We start from the raw sequence: 8907 nt of genomic DNA, 5'->3' as shown, positions 1-8907 counted from the left end.
ATAAATACTAGGTACCATGATTATAGGCAAGAAAACTGAAATCTAGAATAGTAAAATTATATGCCCAAGGTCATATAGGTGGTAAGCATAGACCTTTCCTTTTTATTTCAGTATTCTATAAGCAGTGAGGTAATGCAATGGATAAGGGATTGGTCCTTGAGTCAGGAAGACATGAGTTCAAATCTTTCCTCAGACTTTTACCAATTGTGTGATTGGACAAATCCTTTAAACTCTGTTTGCTTCAGTTTCCTTTAGTATAAAATGGGGATAATAATAACACCTATCTCTCAGAGTTATTGTGAGGATCAAATGAGAATATTTGTAAAGTCTTTTGTAAACCTTAAAGCACTATGGAAATATTTAAAAATATTAAAAAAAAATGAAATATATTGAAACTGAAATAATACCTGGTTTATTAAATCAAAGAGTCATAGGATCATAGCTCTAGAACTGAGAGATTGTAGTTCATGCTGTTACCATTGCAAAAATAGACTTGAATCCAGTACTTCAATCCCCAGAAGTCCGTGCTCCACTTCCCCAGAATGCTTTGTAATCTCACTGAATTCTCACCTGGGACAAGATCAAAATATTATTTAAAGGTTCTCCACCGTAGGTGGGGTCTCTTTTTTTTTTCTCTTTTTACTTCCACTTCGGAGCACACGCAGCTCTCCACCTAGCAGACAAGATGTGAGTGGTCGTGAATAGGATCTCTGGGCCTAGACATGTGCTTTTCTTACTTGTGTTTTCTTTATATTTTAATCTTCAATAAACCTCATAAAAATAGAATACTCCTTGCAGAGAGAAACAAATTTCTAGCTGCCTCAGCTTCCCCTAAATTTTAATCTTTACACTACCAGAGTACAGGCTGGTTGACTAGGTTAATAATAACAATTGCCATTTATAAAGCACTTTAAGGTTTACAAAGTCTCTTGTCTAAGAACAGCTTATCAAGGTATGGAGAGACTCATCACTAGTTTGGCTGGAAAGTGAGGCATTTTGTTTTGGTCACAATAACGGCATATTTTGAATTATCCATTCTCTTCCTGGATACCCTCTTCTTCACAGTATTACTTTCTCCCCTGCTTCTTCTTCTTTCTGTCTCCTTGGTGCTTTTTAATTTCCTTTGCTAGAGTGTTATCCATCTCCAATTCCCTTAGAATGGGTATCCCTCAAGACTTTGGTGATCTCATTTGCTACTAACGGTTTATTTATCCTTTATTTCAGATGACCTCCAAATGTCTCTCTCTAATCTGTGCTCAACTCTAGTCCCACATCATCAATAGTCATTTCCTGGCTATCCTACAGGCATTTCAGATTTGATGTAGATGTACAGAATTCTTCATCTTCACCACAGCCTCATCACTACATTGTTGTTCCATTATTTCAGCTGCATCAAACTCCTTGTGATCCCATTAGGGGTTTTCTTGGCAAAGATACTGGAATGGTTTGCCATTTCCTTCTCCAGCTCATTTCTCACTACTATCTCTAGTCCTGTTTAGAACTTCGGTCACTGATGAATCTTCCTTCGCTGTCATCTTTCCACTGTCAATATAATTCATTGTTAACTTTTCCTACCTCTGACTCCACAACATCTCTTACACCTGAACATTTATTTCCACTTACAGAGATGCTACCCTTATTCATTCAGGCTACCTTGAACTAATTTGAGGCTTTCTTCTTTCTAATTCATCCTCCACACAGCTACTGAAGTGATATTCCTAAGAAGTTATTACCATTAATTCTTTGCTTACATGTTTAATAACTGGCTCTCTGAAAAAAATGTATTGAGGGCACACTTTGAAATCAGCATCTTCACCCTCACTTTATCCATAGGACAATGAAAGTCAAGGTTGACTTAACTGTAATATCTATTGATTTCTTAGGTATATGCACCCTTTAACAGTTGACTCTTGTGAGTCTATACGGCCTGGCTCCAGGATACCATAGCCTTAGTACCATCCTATTACCACTAAGATGAAATATGTATTCATTGCTGTGTATGTTTTATTCTACCATTAGAATATAAGTTCCTTGAGAGAAGGGAAGATTTTTCTTTGTTATATGTTACCTTCTATTCCCAGCACCTACTATATTGTAGTGTTGTTTGTGTAATAGGTACTTAATAAATATTTATTTTAATTGAACCTGCCAAGTCAGAGACTCTCAATATGCTATTGAACTACATTTTAATGAAAAATAATATGAATATTACATGGATTAAGTATTTGTCAATCGATAAAAATTAAATTACACAAATCCCATCTATCTTTTTCCTTAAAAAACATACCTGAGCCCTCTATTATTTTCTTCTTGTATCAGTGACTTCCAAGGCTTGAAAAACTATGGAGAAAAAACAAAATAATAGAAATGTATTTCAAAATCATAGATGTGGTTAGGAACCTTGTTTTAGGCCCAAAGCAAGTTTTTTTTTTCCCCCCATGTATTTCTATTTCTTTTAACCCTTATCGTCTATCTTAGAATAGCTACTAGTATTGATTCCAAGGAAAAAGGACAGTAAGGACTAGGAAGTTGGGGTTAAATGACTTGTCCAGGGTCACACATTTAGGAAATATGTTGAACCCAGGACCTTCCATTTCTAGACTTGGCTACCTAAGTGCCTATCTATTGGTTTTTATTAGTGGTAATATTTTAAACTCAACAATTGCTGGTATTTCCAGTTAATTGTATGTGAATTGGGTTCAAATTAATCAATCAAAAAACAAGTATTTATTAAATGACTTCTGTGCCAAGCATAAAAATTAAACATTCTAGCTTTAAAGGATCATTGGATCATTCTTGGCCTCTGTTTCCTCACCTATAAAATGATGAGATAGAACCTGGAGAAAGGGGAGAGAAGGAAGGAGAATAAGTATTTATATATAGCACTTACTAATGCCAGGCACTGTTCTAAGCACTTTACAGATACTGTTTTCACAACAACCCTGTGAGAGGTAGGTACTTTTATTATCCCCATTTTACAGTTTAAAAATTCAGGCAAACAGAAGTAAAGTGACTTATTCAGGGCCACTCAGTTCCTAACTCCAAATGTGAACTTGTGTTTTCCTGACTCTAGGCCCTGCTTTCTAAGGTCCCTTTTAACTTTTAAATTACTCTCCTCTAAATCACATCTATATGGGGGAAGAATGAAAAGAAAACAAACAAAATTAGAGCAAAACAACATTCTCCTCTTAAAAAATATCCCCCCCCAAAGTGATTGAAAAGTGGCGGCTACAAGCCAATAACATCTGGAGCAAAGTGACAGGTCAACCCAACCCTAATTCTCATCCAGCACAAATGCAAAAATATCTTGCATAGTCTGGGTTAGGAATGTTGTACAGAACAATTTTGGGCATGGCAACTTTATTATTTCCATTGAGCTAAAGCAAAACTTCTGGGTCTATTGGTACCTTTCCACTGCCTTAACATAGTATATCTATCATAATTCTCCCAAATTCCAGGGGAGAAAACAATTGAAAAATGTTTCAAATTGCCTGGAAAAAGTGTGTTTTGCCTCAGGACAGATAGACACATAGGATTTGGATTTGAAAGGAACCTTAGAGACCACCTAGGCCAAATCCCTCTTTTTCTATCTGAGGAAACTAAGATTTTGAGAGGGGATTTACTCAGGGTAACATGGGTAGTAAGGAGCTGAGCTAGAACAGGAACCAAGACTTCTAGCACACCCAGGCCAGGAGTTTTTTCATCCTACCACTTTATCTCTTCGTAAACGATCTTCTCTCTCCTTTCTAAAACTGGGAGTGTAGATCCTGGTTTGCACCGATGGGGCTTTCCTTTTCACTTCTTTCCTGTGGACAATGTTCAGATAACTTTGCATATTTTCTGAGAGTCAGACTTGCCAAGATAAAGTTCAGTGTAAGGTAATGAGAATGAAAAGAACACTGACCTGTCTGTAACAGAACTGTTCTCTAGTATGGGGTGAATGGAACTTGGAAGCTGGTGACAAACATTGCTGGTATAGTTCTTTGCAGTTACTACCATTGTCACCCTTTGGCTTACCTTATGGTCCTCCTTAAGCCTTCCTTGCCTCTCTTTGGTCCTCTCTCTACTTTCTTCTCTTGTCTCTGTGAGGATAAATGTGAGACGCCCCCTTCTCAGGGTTTTTCTTTATTCAGTGCTCCTGTTCCTAATACTTTCATTCTCAATTCCCATTTTTTTTTGCCCCAAGTTAAAAGAAAAAAATATCCTGAGATGTGACTAGACTCTGATTCTAGATTTCTTCTTCTTCTTCTTTCTTCTATGCCAAACTGCAATTGGGCTCAGAACAGACCAGGAAAATGGTACCCACTTGTGGTAACGCTGAGGGATGTTTCCTCTGGACCATCACTGTTGTAACCCTTTGCAATCCTAAAATCCTGGAGCAGGACAGAAAGTCTACTGTATCAAACCCCACTCCAGTAGAGTAGTTGTCCCATTGTCTTTAGGTAGGTGAGTGACTCATCTCTCCAAGACTAGTGGCTTATAAATTCATAGGTTGTTAGAAATGAAATGGATATCAGAGATAAGCCAGTCCAGCTCTCTCTCTCTCCAGATGAAGAAAATGAGGCCTAGAGAGAAGAGATTTGCCTTTTTACTGCTAGTTAATGGCAGGGTAGTGACTGGAACAAGATCTATTAGTCCCATATATTCCACAACAATGTTATTGTAATTGTTCTGCTTATTCTCCTTGAGGAGATAGCCTCATCCACTGTTTCTCTGATCACTTTGATGGCCCAGATTTTTTTCTATTTATCCTTGTGAAGTTCTCCTGCTGTAAACAGAATCCCAGTTCCTATGTATATTTTCCCATGTATTTCATCCCTTTGCAGACATGAAGCAGTGATGAGCACTTCCCTCATATCATAATACAATTATCAAATGAAGGGCTGGGGACACTGATGCCCAGCCCTCCCTGGATGGCTTTTGTTGTTCTGCCAGAAGAGTTAAAACTAGTCATTCTTGGATTTACAAATAAAAGCTCCAGGAAGAATTTCAGAACCAACACGAGGATAGTGGGATGAATTAACCTCTGGAAAAGGAAGAATGGATTTAATCTGCAGGTAACTTTCCCTGCTTTAATGAAGAAGGGGAAGTGCACTTCCTTATTTTCCTTCTGTTCTCTTCCTTGGATCTTCCTTTCCCCTTCTATCTGTTCCTTCATTATTCATTCTTCCTTATTCATATCATTGCTTTAGAAGCTATTTCTGTGAATTCTGGTGACCAAGGTAATCCCTCACTTACTGGTAATTCATCCGAAGATAATATCTCCAAATTTAGCTAATCTGGCCATCAGATACGAAATATACAATTATAGGGGCATAAAATTATTGATCTAGAGAAGGACCCCTCAGAGGTCATTGAGGCCTACTCTTTCATTTTTTAGATAAGGAAACTTAAGTACTTTGCTGAACCCATATTTGAGGTTTTTCCAACTTTGAAGGATCAGGAAGAATATATGTGACTCCGGAACAGCCATTTAAAATTCAGGATGAGGCATTTGAAAGAGGACTTTGATGGAAGAAAAGAAAGATAGTCACCAAAGAGCTAACATTTATATAGCACTTTAAAGTTTTGCAAAGTATTTTACATACATCATGGTCTTTGGCTTCCCAGAAACCCAATAAGGTAGATTCTTTGAGTTATTACCATTTTAAGAATTAGACAAACAAGCCCCAGAAATAAGTGGCACTACATTGGAGAATTTGAAGAGATAAGAGATGATCAATCCAACTCTGATGTTCCAGAGAAAGAAATTGAGTCCTTAGGTAAATACTTGACTTGTCTAAGTTCATACCATTAATTAGAGGAGAAAAGAACTGAGGTTTCCAGATTTCTACCCAGCATTTTATACTGCATCAAAATGCTTCCATTGTGCACGCATCTGTACAATGCTTATTTTCTAACATCCAATGAGCAGATCCTGGTGTTTTCTATAAGCCAAGTAGTATAACTAACATAAGGATACAATATGGAGGAGAAAGAAGACAAACCAAAGTATCCTCTTTTTCATTTGTGTAAATTCAGTTCCAGTACACTTTTTGTTTAGCAGGTGGATACAAAAGGTCACAGACTGGAGAGAATACAGATTAGAAAGAAAGTGAATAAACCATATCCTGGAGGAATCATCTGTCTCAATCATCTGAGCTAGATGACTTGGATAATCTTTGGAAAGGTATGCTGCATTCACCAGCATATAATTATTTCACAGTCACTTTTAACAGGTGATGTTTAGTTTGCAGTGAATTTTGCATACTGGCTAGTAATAATCACCGTATTTTTCATGGACAGAGAGCCTTTTATCCTTATATGCTTCACCGTCAGTTGTCATTCAGGTTTGCCAGTGAAATGCAGCCACCTCTGTGGTGGAACAGGTGCTTGTGCCTAACAGAACAGAAGAGAGGGAAGACTTGCCAAGGACACAAGGGCAAATATGATACCACCCCCTTCCAAAGCCTGCCAAGCCTGCCTTTGGGCCTGGAAATCAGGGCAAGGAAAGATTCCCACGCACAAAATTAGATCTTTGAAACAGGTTAACTTGGACACCTTTACCACCAAAGAATGTTATCTCTATCAATCTATACCTAGATCTATATGAAACTGACTTGAGACGGCATAACCTTTCAGAGTTGGTCCAGATACCAAAGGTAATATAGGATACCTCATTTATTCTTTCACTTTATTCATATTTTCAGCAAACATTGAGCTATTACTATGTTATCCTAGTTAGCACAAGTATAACTTTTTATATTATCAGATTTATTCTTTACTTAAGATACAGCATATCATCATGACCCTGGGCCCTACCCTCCATTCCTTTCTCCTCCATTCCTAATTTGAAAACTATTCCCCTCAATAATATACACTTAGGTACAATCCCCTCAAAGTGTGATTCTGTTATTTACAGGCATATGTTTATATGCATATTTTATTTTCATTACCTAAAATTATACATAGATATGTTATATATAAATTTCACTACACTGAATGGTAGATTTTATGTTTTTGCAGAATTTAAAAGAAATTATTGCAAAGTATTATTTCTTCTGAAGTGAATCATTATCACTTGTGAAATAATTTAATCAGTTATAAAGTATTTTTGTTGTATAGTCATTTTTCAACCATGTCCAACTCTTCATGATCCCATTTGGGGTTTTCTTGTAAATATACTGAAGTGATTTACCATTTTCTTCTCCAGCTCATTTTACAGATGGGGAAACTGAGGCAAGAGGGGTTAAGTGACTTGCTCAGGTTCACACAGCAATTAAATGTCTGAATCTGAATTTGAACTCAGGAAGATGAGTCTTTCTCACTTCCAGCTGGGCACTCCATCCATTGTACTACCTGGTTGCCCCCAGTATAAAGTGACATCCTGCTAATTAGTAGATGTTTTGTAAATATTCCTTTCAGTCATGACACCATTTATTTGAAGCATCCCCTGCCCCTTTCATCATGCCTACCCTTATTTAGACTCCTTTCATCTTGCTCACCTTACCAAGCATGATCTCTTCCCCCAAACCCTTCCTTGCTCCTTCGTATTTTTCCATTGTCTCTTCTTCTCACTGGACAATACAAATCTCTCCACCCTATTTTTACTATTGGTACTTTGCTCTATTGTTTATAGCTATAATGTGTTCTGAGGAGATAATGTTTAAGTGGCACCAAGGTATCATGTAGTGAACTGAGCAAGAGAAATATACCTTGTAAAATTCTTTGTTTAGGGGCACCTCAACTAATATGGAAGATAGGACCATTGTTTATGGAAAGAAGAAGGATTGGCACACCGTTTACTTCCGTAATTATTCTCATCCCTATTGGCTTTATAGCCATTTGGAAAGATTAAATAAAATAGGGGTAGGAGCTGTAGACAAAGAATTTACTAAGAGAAGAGTCTTACTTTAAAAAAACAGTTGTTCTTAAAACCATGAACTTCCAATACATTACTAAGACCCAAATAGGGCTGTCTTCTTAAAACAAGCTACTCCTTGTAAACCATCTGTGGAAATCTTGGGCAGCTTTTATTCCATTTCAGTGATTTTTTTTTGTCCATGTACCTACCTTTTCTTTTCTCTCTAGCATTCTCAGGTGTGCAGGGGACCCTGGGAAGATAGGAAACTTTTCAAAAGGCACTTCCACCTCCTAATCCTTGTGCCTACAAACCAAATATTGATCTATTTAGTAAATCAACCTCTAGTAGTAGGGATTGTAAAACAGTGTTTACTCAGCAGTTAGGCCCCCTGACAGCTGCTCAATGGTGGGATTATGATGTCACAATAGTAATTACACTATAAACAGAGGATACAGAGAAAAATAAAACATGAAAGGGAACTTTGGGGTTGGTTACCAGGCAACAAAAAATATGTAACTTGAAACCCTACAAGCATGTAAATTTCCTTGCAAGCCTCTGCAGATGTCCTCACTTTATAGCCAATTCTCAGTTTCAGTTTCAATTTATTTGCTTCCCCTACTTTAGCCACAAAGTGGAGCTGATTGTTTTGGGGGAAGAAAAAGAAGGAGGACAAGGAGAGGGAGGAGGACAAGGAAGAGAGGGAGAAGGAGGAAGAGGAGGAGAAGAAACTTAACAAAACTATGTCAATGCTTTGAATGTGTCATCTATAGGGCAATCTCCATTGTTTAAGATAACCTGAAGCCTCTCTTCCCTCCTCACATGGAATTGGCCACATTAGGAAATTATGCAGGACTGAAATGGGGGATGTTCCAAGTTAGCATTGGAGGTAAATTTAAACAATTGAACTAATACATTTGGAACAAAAAAGGATAAGAAAGAATAATGAAGGAAAGTGGAAAGGGAAAGAAGAGGAAAATGAAGAAATTGGAGAATAGCAGAGAGAGAGAGAGAGAGAAGAAAGTGAAGCAGAGAAACTGGATTCTGGCTTTGCTTTGAGAGGGTGA

The 8907-nt window shown here is 37.4% G+C and overlaps 1 long non-coding RNA gene across 1 annotated transcript; it reads right to left on the bottom strand.

Annotated features, from left to right (window-relative positions):
* Positions 1-389: 389 nt before the first annotated feature.
* Positions 390-8216, bottom strand: LOC103092032 (uncharacterized). The gene is made up of 2 exons (XR_008913507.1): positions 8053-8216; positions 390-2340 (listed from the first exon to the last, which is right to left on the bottom strand). It is a non-coding gene; the product is annotated as an uncharacterized LOC103092032 (long non-coding RNA).
* Positions 8217-8907: the final 691 nt, after the last annotated feature.

This window comes from Monodelphis domestica, chromosome 7 (genome assembly GCF_027887165.1).
Source record: "Monodelphis domestica isolate mMonDom1 chromosome 7, mMonDom1.pri, whole genome shotgun sequence".
Lineage (NCBI taxonomy): Eukaryota > Metazoa > Chordata > Mammalia > Didelphimorphia > Didelphidae > Monodelphis > Monodelphis domestica.
Note: the sequence above shows the minus strand (reverse complement) of the source record. Positions and strands in the feature narration are given on the sequence as shown.